Below are 15,279 nucleotides of genomic sequence, written 5' to 3'. Positions count from 1 at the left end.
CCCAGGCATGGCAGGCAGGCACACAGGCATGAACGTGACAGCACGAGTGAGTCAATAAACACACCCAGGCAGCGCACTTTCATTTAGGAAGGAGGGAGCACTTCAAAGTTCAGCCAACGGGGTTAAGAGAGAATACAATAGAGTGAGGAGGATTCTGTGCCGGATGGAAATTCATTTTGAGATACAGCAGCAACAAAAGATACAATAAATAAAGCTGTGGTGTATTCAGGCTCACGTCAAAATGAGGAGAAAACTATTCGATGTTTTTGAAAAGCCTAAGTGTTAATTAAATCTGTGTATGTGTGTGTTAATGCAGGTATTTGCTGTGTGTCGCTGACTAATAATTTTTATCATCATTCACTGACAGAATGAGGTGATAACTAAATAAAAAGTAAATTATCACTGTGACTATTAACTGTCACAAAATATCTTTACAGTTTCATCAGCAAAGAAAAAAACAGATAAAAATAGGTAAAACCTTATTTGAAGGGGTGTGCATAAGACTGTCATTACACATTACACACAATTTCATGACACCTGCCACTAGCATGGAGTCATGAGTCTATAAATGTTTTTGACAGTCGTCATTAAGTGACAGTCAACTATATAATCTGTAATGCAAAGTTGACATTGCTGGAGATGTCTTTGTTATGACAACTTGACATTAACTAAGACAAGATAACCCAACAATGTCTTTGTTATGATAGCTTGAAATTATAAGTGTGTCATGAATATTATTCTTGACCTCAAGTAAAGTGATAGTTAATGACACCAGTCATAAGCATTCATAAAGACTCCTCCATGTCAACAACTAGTGTCATGACATGGTTGTGAAGTGTAATAACAGTCTTATGCACACCCCTTCAAATAAAGTTTGTCCAATAATTTTGTTTGTGAGGAGGCTGGACAGCACTGATCTACCAGGAAGTCGACATGCACTTCCTGCATGTCTCATAAACTGTGCAGAAATGTCAACAGTTGGTAAAATGATGAACAGACCAGTCCGATCTCAATCCCAACTCGTCAAATACAGACATTCTGTCACCGTCCCTCGGCGACTCATACAGACACACATGGTATCCATTAACATGTTAAACTGATGCATCAGGCTTCTTTTCACGTGACTTCAATTTGAACCCATCTGTGGCTGAATAAGACGCCCCGGGCTGTTGACGTAGTATAAAGAAAGTCCACACATGGAAGAGTTGGGCTGCATGGACGTCTCAAACGAACGCTCAGGAGACAGAAGTTTGTGTCCCACATGAAACTGAAACGTTATTTAAAGTTGCAAGCCACATAACCTTATGTGATTTTAGTTTTTTGAGTCACTTCAATGATGTCCTGCCACATGATCTACATAAAATAATGTTCTGATCCACATAAAACATGTTCTTAACCTAAACCTACCAGAGCAGTTTTAGTGCCAAAACCTGACCAAAATGCAACCATGTCACAGCTTTAATCACGTGCTAAAAGAGGCTTTCTGACCACATCAGACACAGCAGCTGAAGGCTTCAGTATCAGATGTTGAGGAGCAGTGATAAATCATTAGTATCTGACAAACTGGGATGAGAACGTGTTGCATTATTATGAAAATTATATATATATATATATATATATATATATATATATATATATATATATATATACATATATATATATATGTACATATATACAGTTTAAGTTGCCATATGGAAGTGAGAAAAACACAAATGTATAAATAAAATACAGTTTTTGCTTGAAAATGTCTGTATTTCATAAAACTGCATTTTTTCTTATTCTTGTCAGAAATGAAAATGACTTACATTTAAGTGTTGGTAAAAAAAAAAACAACAACAAAAAAAACAAAACAAAAACAAATGACATACTAGAATGAAATGTTCTTTCTTTCGATAACCATTAACATGTTCATAAAGCAAAACATCTTGGAAGATCTTGAAAGATTAGTGAATTTGATCAAAAATGCATGCACTGGCTGCCAAGTTAAAAATAACATTCTGGCAGGTAAATATTTAAAAGAACTGACGTGGGTCATCCTGGGTTTGATCTTATTCAGAATATAGTGTTTACAGTAAAAACGTGAGAAACAAGGATATTCATATCCCCGTATACGTGATTCTGACAGCATCCAGGTTTCTGGTCATATGTGTGCAGTTGTATCCGTCGCCACGGCAACCACACCTGTACCAGAAGATTGTTCAGTAACCTGGATGAGGTGTTTACATGACACAGTATAAAGTTGCATATCCAGGATATGACGTTTACATGAGCAAAACATAACCAGGATACTTCAAAACACTGATTATGTCTTGGATCCTCATGTGCATATAAACACAGTCACTGATTAACACCCTAAACATAATAAGTGTGAAGTTTTGCTGTCCTAAAATCAAACAGAGATATGTCAGAAAAAGAAGAATGCACATGTGAGGAAATGTAGTCTACTTAATGTTAATGTTAATAATAGGTTAATAGCTGTTGTATGAGTTTGGATATGAATTACACTTTAACTAAACCTGCTACAAAAATTCTATGATATGGACTCAACCAAAGCTAAAACAACAATGACTAAAACTGAGAAAAAATTTGCTGTCAAAATTAACACTGGGTATTTGAGCAGTAAGCATTATAAAGAAAAGTGATGCAGTTTATTACTTCTTGCAAATCTCCTCATTTTGTTCTGAAAAAATGTCCAGACAAAAGCAGAGACTAAGCATTAACTATAAATCACAGGAGAACATAAGGAAACTAAAGCAGGAGGAAGTAAAAAAAAATGCAAGGGGAGATGTATGAAGTGTATTTCAGTGGAAACAGCCACAAAGAAAGGAGTGTGTTCCTGTTCCTGTGAGTGTGTGTGACAGGGATCAGGGGCATGTTGCAAAGGTTTAAGGTACCCATTACTGCTGAGTGTAGCAGCAATGGGATTAGCGGTACCCGGAGGGCACAGATGGCACCAAAATCCTCTGAGTCGCTGTGAAAAGGTCACACAAAATACAGGAGAGCCACCCCCACCCGCTCACCCACCCATTCACTGCTGCTAACAGATTCCTCGGGCTGGTTTCTGCCCCGGCTTTTAGTCCCTCATCAATCCTCTGAAAGCTCCACACTCTTTTTTTTTTCCTGAGTGTGTAACAGAGAGCAGAACAGAAACGCCTTTAAAATGTCAAACGGCGGCAAACCTGACACGCCGTGTCACTGATGAGATCGTGGCAAAGGCTGGATTCAATAAGATGCTCGTGGCACTTTAGAGGAAAACAGATTTTATCGCAGCTCCTTTGTTACGATGTTTAACGGGACAGGAGGCGAGAATGAGAAGATGCAGAGTGATGCATCAGAGGACATTTAGTCTTTATGGCTGCTCACAGAACAAATGAGTCACTGTGCACCTTGTAATTTAGTCTGAAGGTCACTGTTGACCCTTTTCCATTCTCATCCTCTCATTCATTTGTCTCTGTCATATTGCATGTGGGTCTGTTGTTTTTGCATCGCATTCCTTTGCTGTCTTGTTTTGCCATACTGCTGTGTCTGTGTATTTCCTGCCACCATACGGCTGCGTCCTCCCCAGGCGCTGGCTCCTCCACCAACACCATATGGCCGGGCCAACGAGGCAGGCAGCGCTCCGCAAGACTCACAGCGTCTCCGTTCTCTGTGTTGTCTTTGAACGATCCAATAAACCGGTTATACTGTACTAGTACTGTATGCAGAAAATACAGATATACCAACTTGTGTACTGTGTGAGCACAGCAGGCAGCAGAGCGATTAGGACACAGCAGAACGTGCAGACTCACTCGATGACAGGTGGGACAGGTACGGGGGGGTGGCGGCAGCTCGGTCCATAGGGACTTGGCTCAGGGACCAGAGGGTGGCGGGTTCAAATCCACCAGCGGAGCGTGGACAGGTAACTGGAGAGGTGCCAGTTCACCTCCAGGCAAAAACACAAATTTCCCCAAAGAGACATATAAAGTAATTATTATCATTACATTCATCTGCTCCTCTCCTCAGCCTCTGACCTCTGCTCATACTTAGGCTCAGGGAAACTCGGTGCCAACATGGCGGAGCATATTTAAAATTAAAAAAAAAATGTTGACTGACCATTTCTATCTATGAGGAGACCACTGATGATGATGACAGCAGCCTTTCCTCAGCAAATATGGTCATATTTCTACAAAAGTATTGCTGTATTTTGAAGCTTGAGTTTTTGCTGTTATTAGCACTATAACTGTTGGGTTTAGATTTTATTTATTATGTAAATTTGTTCTGTATTTATTCATATTCATGTCATTAAATATACTTTAAACTGTTAACAGTTATTATATTGTTTGATTTTCAAATTTTCCTGAGTAATGAAAACAGCTGTTCTGTCATTTTTATTTTTATTATTTTATCAGATTTTAGACACTGGTAACATTTTAAAAGCATCGTTTTAGCACTGGTATCAGATAAAACCCAAATAACACCAAACCCTACTCATATTTTTGGTGAACAATGAACTGAACAGATCAGCTTGCAAAGTTGAGTGAACTGAACTTTTCTGTAGCTCCTGTGATGAGTGAACTTGCACAACAATGCAGGAAGGTTTTCAAATTTTCTAAATCAGTGCAGCGTCTTTGAGCTGAAACACTCTATTTAGACTCCTCATTCTTCAAAAAATCATACAGGTAAGTTATAGAAAATGTGCAAACTGCATAAAAAACAAAAACGAGTATCTTGTGTAAGACTTATGAAGTCATGAAATTATGCTCTAACTTTCATTTTATCTGCTTTTCACTGAATATTTGAGTGGCACATATCATAGTGAGTGTTTATTGTGGACAGTAAACATACAGGATATCAGTTCAGTAGAGGAAGGCAGCTCTATTTTACCTAATAAGATGGCCAGAGGAGGAAAATTTGAATTCCTATTTGAGCACCTATTTGTGCATCCTGGAGTCATCATTAAAAATCTTTTGTTTTTCTGGAGGTAAACATTTGCCTTGAAGACTAATAGCCCCTGAAATCCTCTTCCTTCGTGCAGCATACAGCTTGTAAACTCCTCCGCTGAGAGCTGACTGAGCCTGACAGCTGGCAAACCAATCACTGAACTACAGGGAGCGGTTTAGATGATGACATGCGTCAAAACTCTCTGCACTCCAAAACCTGGAGAATAACTGCTTTAACTGTAGGTGTTGTGAAAATAAAATGAAGTGTGATTCCGTATCTGGATGAGTCATTTCTGACCATTTTTTTTTTCTTTTTGTATAATTTATGAGAAACTTGACACTAACCGTTGTCTGTGTTTTCTTAATCAGATTTAAAGACCAGTAACAGACAGTGAGTGTTGTGCTGGTCCAGTCAGGTGCGGGAAGGGTTTATAATGATGCATGAGTGATGGAGTCACCGTCAGTCAACCGCAGCACAGTGTGGTTAAAATTCTTGCCAGACCACAGTGAGTGAAATTTGCGGGTTGGCTGTGTGAGCGAAGCATTTTATTCCAAAACACAGAAATTACAAGGTGCAGTGCAGCAGTATTTTGGTCAGTACACACTGAACTGCTGGATTTAAACTGTCACTGCACATCACCTTGGCAACACAACATATAAACTCACCCTTCAGCTCCTCAGCTTGGGAGTCTGGCTGTATTGTGATTGGGTAAGAGAAGTACAATCATCAGACACCTGAGTTAAGAGGGATAGTTTGGATTATTTGGTGTGGGGTTGTATGAGGTCGGCAAACACCCAGTTTGGAGAAGCAGAGCAAGCAATGTACTGCTGTGGACGGGGTCAGTTCAAGTGTATGTTAGATTCAGAATATTTTCACTGCTTTACTTTGCCATCAGGCCTTTTTCTAACAGGAAATCGCCATGAAATAAGCCAGATATCACTCTCTCCATACCAACCAAACTCCATAGGCAACATCAGTCATTTTACTTTACATAACATGGGGATTGCTGGTCTTTCAATGCCTCAGTCTGTTAGTTTGTTTGTGTTATTGTGTGACTTTGGCAAATCCAAACAATCCTTTTGAAACACCAGATTCACACAACAACACAAACAAACTAACAGATCGAGGCAGTGGTAGACCAACAACTCCTGTGTTCTGCAAAGTAAAATAACTGATTTCTCCTATGAAGTTTGGTTGGAGAGAGCAATATTTGGCTTAAATGTAACAGCAGTTTTCCATCAGAAAAACCTGTCAGACATCAAAATATAGCAATAAAAATATTCAATATAGTGTTCACTCAAACTGATATTGATTTTTTTAGGTGTACCTTTTTTTAAGTGACTGAAATACCTGTTGTTGCTGGTGTTGTCCACTGCAGTTCATTGCAGCTTCCATTATGGTGCACCTCTCCACTTGATTGTTTATCTCCACTGATAATCATCTCCTGTGGCTAATACACTGATTATCAATAAACACCTGCCATAACACCACTTAAAAATAATTCAAACTACCCCTTTAAATGTTTTTGTTTATTCTAACAAATTGTTTTTCCACCCATTTTGGTTCCAGCAGTGAAAGAAACCAAGCCAAATGCAAATACATTTATGCCACTCTAGTGGCAGACAGGCATGTTGAGTATGTGTTATACTGTGAAGATGAAACATTCACATACCGGGATCACACTTCATGTGTTGAGTGTGTGACTCTCAGTTGGAGGCTCATTTCAAAATGGTGTTACCACTGTTTCTGTCCTTTGCACGCGCATCATGTTAGGAGGAAACCAAACTGAATTTTAACCAATTTTGTGATGAACACCTCCCATCAATAAAAGACGCTTTAAATTTTAATGTTTCTATATTATGAAGATTATCTAATTAATTTACATGGATAGTATGGATTATTTGATGTAGGATTCAGTGAGGTACTTATCCAATGTCAGTGTATTACAGACAGCAGATAGCAGTTGACACCACCCCCATGTTGGAGAAGCAGACAGGGGCACCAGCACAGAAGCTAAATAATGTACTGCTGTGGACAGGGTCTGCAACAAAAGGTATTTCACCTACTTAAAAAAGGTCCACCTTAAAAAAATTCTATCTCAGTTTAAATGTACACTATGTTTATAATATTTTCACTGCTTTACTCAGACATCATTTTCTGATGGGAAACCACCTGCCAAATATTGCGCTCTCCAAACTAACCAAACTCCATAAACAAATGAAGTAATTTAACCTTGCAGAACATGGTAGTTTCTGGTTTGCCACTGCCTCAATCTGAGTAACTGTATGACTTCAGTGCTTTAAAAGGATTGTTTGGACTCACTGAAATCACATGAAAACACAAACAAACTAACAGATCAAGGAAGTGGTAGACCAGCAAGTCCCGTGTTCTGCAAGGAAAAAATCCTGATTTTGTCAATGGAGTTTGGTTGGTTTGATGAGAGAGATATCTGACTCATCTAGCAGCAGTTTCCTGTCAGAAAAGGCTGTCTAAAGGCAAAGAAAAGTGGTGAAAATATTCTGAATATAGTGTGTACTTAAAGTGATAGCATTTTTTGTTAGGTGGACCTTTTTTCAGTGGCCATAATACTTTTTGATGCTGACCCTGCACACAGCAGTTCATTGCTTAGCTCTGCCTTTAACCCATTTTGTGATGAAAACCTTCCATCAATCATAGATACCATAAAATTTCATGTTGCAATACTATAATTGATTACCTAATTAATTTAATCTGACCATATGAGCTCCTTACATGGAGCTCTGCAGTATGCAGGAACATACATATATTAAATGCAGCAACTGATACCAGAGTCTAGACGTGGAGTGACAGAGAGTCAGCACCACCCCTGACATCTGTGACTGATTACAAGTTGTAATGTGCCAGTGATAAATGTGTGAACACGAGGCGGTGATGAATTCAACACGGCTCCCGGAGGAACAGGGACCTTCCATTACACGTCTTATTACTGTCTCTGCCTCCTGATGGCTTAATTGATCCTTATGGGCCAACAAAGGCAACCCTCCTCCACCCATCTACAGATTATGACACCCGATAGGAGGGCGGGGGGAAAAAAAACAACCACAGCAGCTTTTAACCCAACTAGCCCCTCGTTCAACATTTAATTACGGAGCTATAAGGCGCTGAGTCTCTTGTAATATTGAGCAGTTGCTGGACCATAAAGGTGAATGCAGCGTTTTATCACATTTTCATTGGGTACGACTTGTTTTTTCCTTCAGCAGAGAAAACATGGAAACAGGGCCGCTGGTGTGATTGGCATGTCCTGCTGCCAGGGCTTCCTCTGCTGTGGTGCGTGCTAAACTGAGCGCCTTCATGGATGAATTCAGGGGAGAAATGCAAAGCATGGAGGAATAGCACTCCTTTTCTACCCACAGACGTTGACCACAGCATATGCTGCTGCTTATTATTCCCCGTGTCTGCCTGTTTTCCATTGTATTTATAGCAGGGGGAACTTGATTTAGATCTGCTCCATCTGGTGATTCGCTGTAGGGATGGGTGCCACATCTTTTGCTGCCCCCCCCCATTCCACTCTGCTTACTGGCCTTTATTTAAAAGAGATGGTAAGTGAGATAGCAGGGCGTCACTCCTCTCCCTCCGTCTTCCTCCGTGACACCAGCTGCTGCTGCTGCTGCTGCTGCTGCTGCTGCACAGTTTATGATGCTGGCTGGGAGGCACTGGGAGGAGGGGGCCTGTGGAGGTGTAAAAAATCCCTCCCACTTTCTCTGGTGGTATGCAAAGATTCCACGGGCGGCCTCCAGAGCCCCCTTCCACAACCCTCCCCCATCAACCTTCAGCAGCCCCCTGAAAAAAAAAATAAAGGGAGGGGAGGAGAGGTAACAGAGCTGAGGTTTGGGGGCACAGAGGAGGAAGAGGCTGATTGAAAACCATCTTTACCCTCCAACTTCCACGTCCCAGTACCTCAATATAAAGATGTGCAGGAGGGTTTTCAAGGATTTGTACCTACAAATGGAGCAAGTGTAGGTGGCAATTGCTTTCATTTCATGTAAATGCACTCCACAGGAAATGTAGGGCAGCATAGCTGAGCTGCCAAGAGATGATTTTCTGATCTAATGAAGCCTCAAAATACCGGCAGACAGGCTGAAACAACAAGGAAATGCAATAGTAAAATAAAATTCTCACATATTCCTGAACATTTCAGCAGCACAGAGTCCATTTCCACCATAATTACATTTCAGAGGGGATCATAATACCTCTTAATGGGAAGGAAAGTCATTGCGACGGACAACTGGTAATGTGATCGTCTGCCCATGACTGACACTCAATTCAAATCTTTCTTTAAACGCCCTTATTTCATTACCCTCTAATGTATTCTTTACTCAGTGTGCTGGTGCAGAGAGAAGTGGGGAGAGATGAGGGAAGGGACGGTTAAAGATGAACTGAGTTCTCCAATGCCTCATTTCATGGGTTATTTTTTCTGCAGAGGGGGAAAAAAAAGGTTAAAATTTCTAATCTGATGATTAATCAGCATCTGGCTCCAGCTGAAAAAGGAGTGTTTGTCTCCTTCACCGCAGTGTTAAGTTGAAGTTTGCTGAAGCTGTATTTGACTTCCTCTCAAAGGGAACAAACAAGGAGCTCGGCCTCCAGCGGCTTCGTCAGGGGCAACATGTCGTTCACTTTGCCACAATTGCAAGACTTTCTCAGTGTGCTTGCCAGAGTAAATAAGTCGCCACAAGCCTGGACGTCTGTCTGCAGCAGAGCTATAATGTTACATGTTGAACTATATACAGAATGTGCAAAACAACAGCAAGGTTGTCGCCATGTTTCTACCCAAAGCACTTGGAAATTTTAGTCCCTGGAACTACTTTTTGAGGAACTAAAATATTCCTTCAGTCCACTGCTGTCTGCATTTCCACAGTGGACTAAAAACCTGTGAAGATCAAGCAAATGTATACCCATTTACACTGGGTTGTCTTCAGTGGGAACAATCAGCATTCACTCATGGGTATATATCAGCTCCAGCTCCGATCAACAGTAACAGAAACATGACACCCTGGTAACCACACTATTTCCGCTCCCTTTTGGCAGAGGCAATGAAGGTTCATTGCATCTTTTTTCAAAATGCTGCAAATATTCAACCAATCAGAGATGTTCAGCTCTGCAAGCCCCATCCAAAGTTCCTGCACTTTTGAAAAGTACTACCCCTACAGCAGGGATTCTCCGGGTGGTAAAATAACGTCCCCAAAACTTAATTAAGGTCCTGACCCCTGCAGTGGAAACACACAGAGCTCCTCCAATGGTTCCTAGTCCCTGAGGAAAGTTCCTGCAGTGGAAACTCAGCTTATGATTGTGTTTTATTCATTGGTTTTTCTGTAAAACTGATGCTCATAATAAGGTTTCTGGTTGATACTAAAACAACAAAAATGCAGTTTAAAATTCAAAAATGTGGTTTAATTTCAATGTGGGTAGAATCTATGCAAAATTGTTCATATCCTGACTTCTAATGATAAACACAACGCTGCTAAACAGAGAGTAAAGCCTCTGAACTGCAGTCAGACGGCTGCTTTGTGTGACAAAACACAAGCAAAAAAAGCCCACAAATGACTTGCAAACAGTTCTTTGTCTTCCTAAAATCTCGGCGTAATGGAGAACAAACACGCTGATGGGGAGCGTCTTTGGCTGCCTCTGCACCATGTGCATGTGTTTGCATAACTGCGAGACTGATTGTTTGCTCTACCATGGCGATGTGAGAAAGCTATGACTGAATTTTACAACAGGAAGAAAACAAATATATTAAATGTTGTTTCAGCAAACATTTATATGTGATTTGTGAGCAGCTTCCAAAACAAAATGGAGCCTGAAGTGAAAACAGGAAAGTGCACAAACAGCACAGCAGTGAAACTAACTTCCCATGCTATTTGCTCATCGCCACCTCTGAGCGCGAGCACGGTCACGCCTGCTTGTTGCCTCAGAGGAGGCTGGAGGCTCCCTGCAGGGAAAAATGGCCGTCTCCACTGATTTTCATTTCCACGCTCAGCAACAGAGCGCGGGGGGAGAGACAGGCCACTGCTCCAGTGCCCACCTGGTGACCAGATGAAGGCTTCAGGGTTCAGCCTCCCCTCATAGCTCTGCATATGCAAGCACGACAGGACGGACGTGAGGCTGGCCCCTGCCTGTAGCCTGTCTTGAAGACAGATGAGGCAATGGTGCTGGGCCTGGGGCCCCCAGGCTCCCTGCGGGGACCTCACTATTGGGCTGGTAGATTAGGTCTGGATCACAGTTGACATGCCAGGGCAGAAAGCAATGGGATGGTGGAGCGAGGGTGGAGTATCTCTCCCTACTTCAAAAGTGGAGCAGCCAACATGTGACCCTGTGTTTGAGATGTGTGAAACCTTTCTGTAAAGTAATGCAGAGGGTATATACTGCATTTATATTGCTGAAACACATGTAATCAATTTGCTGAGCACATATAATCAATTATTCAATCAACAGAAAATTTAAATGAAATAAGTCATTTATTCAAGTGGAGTTGAAATTAATGCTTTTTTAAACCTTTTAGATAATATGCCCAGTCATATTGTGCATCTGTTTAACAATATAGGCCAAAAAAAAAAATCTTCTATCTTCTTGTATTTTTATATAAAAATTTTGGATATGAGATGGGTAGAATTTATTTTGGGGAAAGTGGTATCTGTGACAGCAGATAACTGCTCAAGGCATTTTATAGTGGACAGCTTTAGCAACTAGCTAATGTTAGCTAAACGAAGCATTCGATTCGTTTGTTTTTCCTCTGACGTCCAGTGGCTTCTTAGGGTCAGAGTTTTTGTGAACTTAGATGCCGATAGCGGGTAACAGAATTAGGCTTAGCGGCCTCCCAGACAAATCCGGACTAAACCAACAGGGAATCAAGGAGTTTCCTGATGGAAAGATAGCTTTATTTGTTGCTAAAGAAGTGAATTATTAACTTATTTTTTCATATATATTTTCATATATATATATATATATATATATATATATATATATATATATATATATATATATATATATATATATATATATATTTTATCCTATTGCATTCTGAATTTAATTTGTTAAAATATGTATGCTAGTTAAATATACAACCCTGTGTTGCGTAATGATAATGAATGACCTTGATTCCTTTGGAAGAGTCAGACAGATTAATGGACCGCTGTAGCTGCTGTGGTTGCATTAACACTTATTCAGTGCTGTTTGCTAAGGTGACAAGTCCCTTCCTAGGTGCCTGTTTTTACAGGAAACACATAAATATGGAGAAGCAAGTAGCACCCTGCTTTCTGTTTCATGTGGATGCCAGACATTCACTGATTCCATCTTTTTTTAAATGTGAAGATTTTCCTCCTTTCAATGTTTTATATCATTTTAAACTGAATGTCCTTGGGTATTAGACTGTTATTTGGACAAAACAAACAATCTGAAGGCATCACCTTGGGCTCTGGGAAATGAGTTGCATGTCAATATTGATCATGAAAAACCAATGTACAGCTTTAGGCTTTTCATTTGTATTATTTAGGCCATTAGAACAGAATAACAACAGATTGTCCTCTCAGTTGTTTCTTATTATCACTGGAAGTATCACATTAGCAGCCACTCAAGCGACAGCAGCCCATTTTCCCCATGTCCACCTCACCACCCCCACCTATTACTGCTTCTTGAAGATATATAGCCATCCATATACATGCCAATGAATCACAGCCCTGCTCTGCACGCGACACGTTGCCCTTGGTTGGGTGTTACTTCTCCAGCTCAAGGTCTAACAGCGGGTAATTATCACAAAGCGGTGAGATGGAGGAGGATGTTACAGGGTGATATGTCTCGCCGAGGTGCGAGGCGGGTTCCTTAATAGCTGGACGCACGGAGTAGGATCAATCATTTGGTGCAGTTTTTAAGACAGAAGCCAAAATCAAAAGGTCAATGGCTCAATGTTAGAGAGAAAACAACAAAGTGTTGTGTGTGAAGATTTCTAACTAGAAGTCTCACAGCTGTATGCCTCCACCAACCAGTCAAGTTCCAGTTTACATCCACGTCTGTGTAATATATGTAGGAGAAACAAGCTGTCTTCACTTAGAGACTATTTTTACAGAGGTGCACTGAAAGAGATGATGTCATTATGATGTCACAGTGAAGTTGAACTTTGTCTAAATTCAAGTGGACATTTGTGCCAGGATGTTCTTGAGATACTGCGCTCACAAGAATGGGATGGACCTGAGATCACAGTTATCTTGAACTTTGACCTATGATCTACAACATCTAATCAGTTCATCCTTGATTGCTGAGACTTTTGTACCAAATTTAAAGAAATTTCCTCAAGCGTTCCTGAGATATCATCTTCAAAAGAATGTGACAAACTTGAGGTGATAGAAACCTTGATCTTTGATCTTTGACGCTGAAAATCTAATAATTTCATCCTTGAGTCCAAGTGGATGTTTGTGCAAGATGTAATGAATTTCCTTCTGGGTCTTTCTGACATATCACAGTCACAAGAATGGGATGGATGTGAAGCCACAGTTACCTTAAACTTTGACCTTTGACCACTAAAACCTAATGAGTACATCTTTGAGTCCAAGTGGATGTTTGTGCCGAGCTGGAAGAAATTCTGTCAAGGCATTTTTGCGATATTGCTTTCAAAAGCATGAGATGGATGGACTTTAGATCACAGTGACCTTAGCCTTTGACCACCAACATTTAATCAGTTCATCTTTGAGTCCACGGGTACTTTTGTACCAAATTTGGAGAAATTCTCTCCAAGCGTTTCTGAGATATCACAATCACAAGAATGGAATGGACATGAATTCACAGTGACCTTCAATTCTGACCACCAGAATCTAACCATTTCATCCTCACTTCCAAGTGGACATTTGTACCAAATTAGAAGAAATTGCCTTCAAGTGTTCTTAAGATAGATTCCCAAGAATAAGACGGATACATTTTAGGGCACAGTGACCTTTGACCACCAACCAACATCTGAACAGTTCATCCTTGAGACTTTTGTACCAAGACTGATGAAATTCTGGAGAAGCTATCATGTTAATGACACTGGGATGGACAACCTGAAAACATAATGCCTTCACCCACGCCTGTTGTCAGCATGCAGACATAAAAAAAGCATGAGGAAAAGCCGTATAAAATACACCCAGAGTACACAGCAAGGCAGCAGATAGTTGCTCATCATCACAAGTGACAAATAGCAGTCTGACAGCAGCTGAGGAGAGGATGTATATCTCTTTTCACAGATCAATAAGTCCTGTAGACGGCCCTGTCACAAGCCTGGGCCCGGTGCCTGCCTGCTTGTGTCTCCACCCGCCGCTGTCCCCATGACTCCCACTCACCTCCTGTGTAACTGCCTGCGGGGCTTGCCAAGGGGAGAGGAGCATGCTCAAAACAACAAAGCTTAGAGCAAGGACACTATCAGGCTCCCAGCTGACGGATCTGAGCTTTGATCATGATTACAGATTGCCGTGGCTCAGGGCAGGTGTCTTCCAGACTCAGCAACACCCTGCTGGGAGCCCATCAATAAGCAGTGGGAAGGATGACTGCTTGAATACTTTGGCTCGACAACAGTACACCTTTAACTCTCTGATACCTCTGTACTCGTCTGCTTTGAATTGTTGTTTTGTTCAGCTGCCTTCCAAAAGAGAGGATGTTTGTGAAAACCCGGGGGAGGAAACCCTTTTTCCTCTAAAGGAAATCAAGATTTTTTGCCCAAAGAAGTTTATGAGAACCCAGTTACTTCATCCCATTTATGTATCTGGCGTTCTTATCAAAACACACAGCTTTTTACTTTGGGCTTTATTGACTAGCTGTTACCGCTCTATCACGCGTTTCAGCAGTGAAAACTATTTCACAGTGACAATGCTGAGAGTAACTGTAAAACACCAGTGCCTTTTTCGTTTGAAGTGGCGTATGTGTAGTCGAAATGCGTCTTTTCAAACTGAATGTGCGCCGCCGGGGGAAATCTCCACGCGCCAGTTGCCAGTAGCTGGCCGACAACTGCTCAGGAAAAAGTGCTCAGCTCCGCTCAAGTCTTTTCACTGTAAGCATCTCTGGAGAATCGAGAACAAAGCTGCGGATTGACCAGTGACCGTGTATTTGCCATTTTTCTTTACTGTGCGCTTTCCTTGGAGTTGAGAGCTTGAAGTAGAGGCAGAGAGTGTGAGAATCACACCAGCACATGAAAGCTCCAAACCCTTGGGAATGTAGTCCTTTAAAATAATAAGCCGTCAGATTTCCTTTGAAACTTTTGACATTTCATTTTGGACTGTTTGTCTCTACTGTTTTTCTTGTCTTGTTGAGCCATACATTTTCAATCCTAACTTGGCCGTGAATATAGTCATATCAATACTTTAC

The 15,279-nt window shown here is 41.0% G+C and overlaps 1 protein-coding gene across 1 annotated transcript in view; it reads right to left on the bottom strand.

Annotated features, from left to right (window-relative positions):
* The window catches only part of LOC146328391 (LHFPL tetraspan subfamily member 6 protein), an 86,067-nt gene that overhangs the window by 37,603 nt on the left and 33,185 nt on the right, over positions 1 to 15,279 (bottom strand). The gene's annotated exons all lie outside the window — the stretch shown is intronic.

The sequence above is a fragment of the Lutjanus erythropterus genome, chromosome 4 (assembly GCF_056507025.1).
Source record: "Lutjanus erythropterus isolate fLutEry1 chromosome 4, fLutEry1.hap2, whole genome shotgun sequence".
NCBI classification, from domain to species: Eukaryota; Metazoa; Chordata; class Actinopteri; order Lutjaniformes; family Lutjanidae; genus Lutjanus; species Lutjanus erythropterus.
This window is presented reverse-complemented; position numbering and strand designations above follow the sequence as displayed.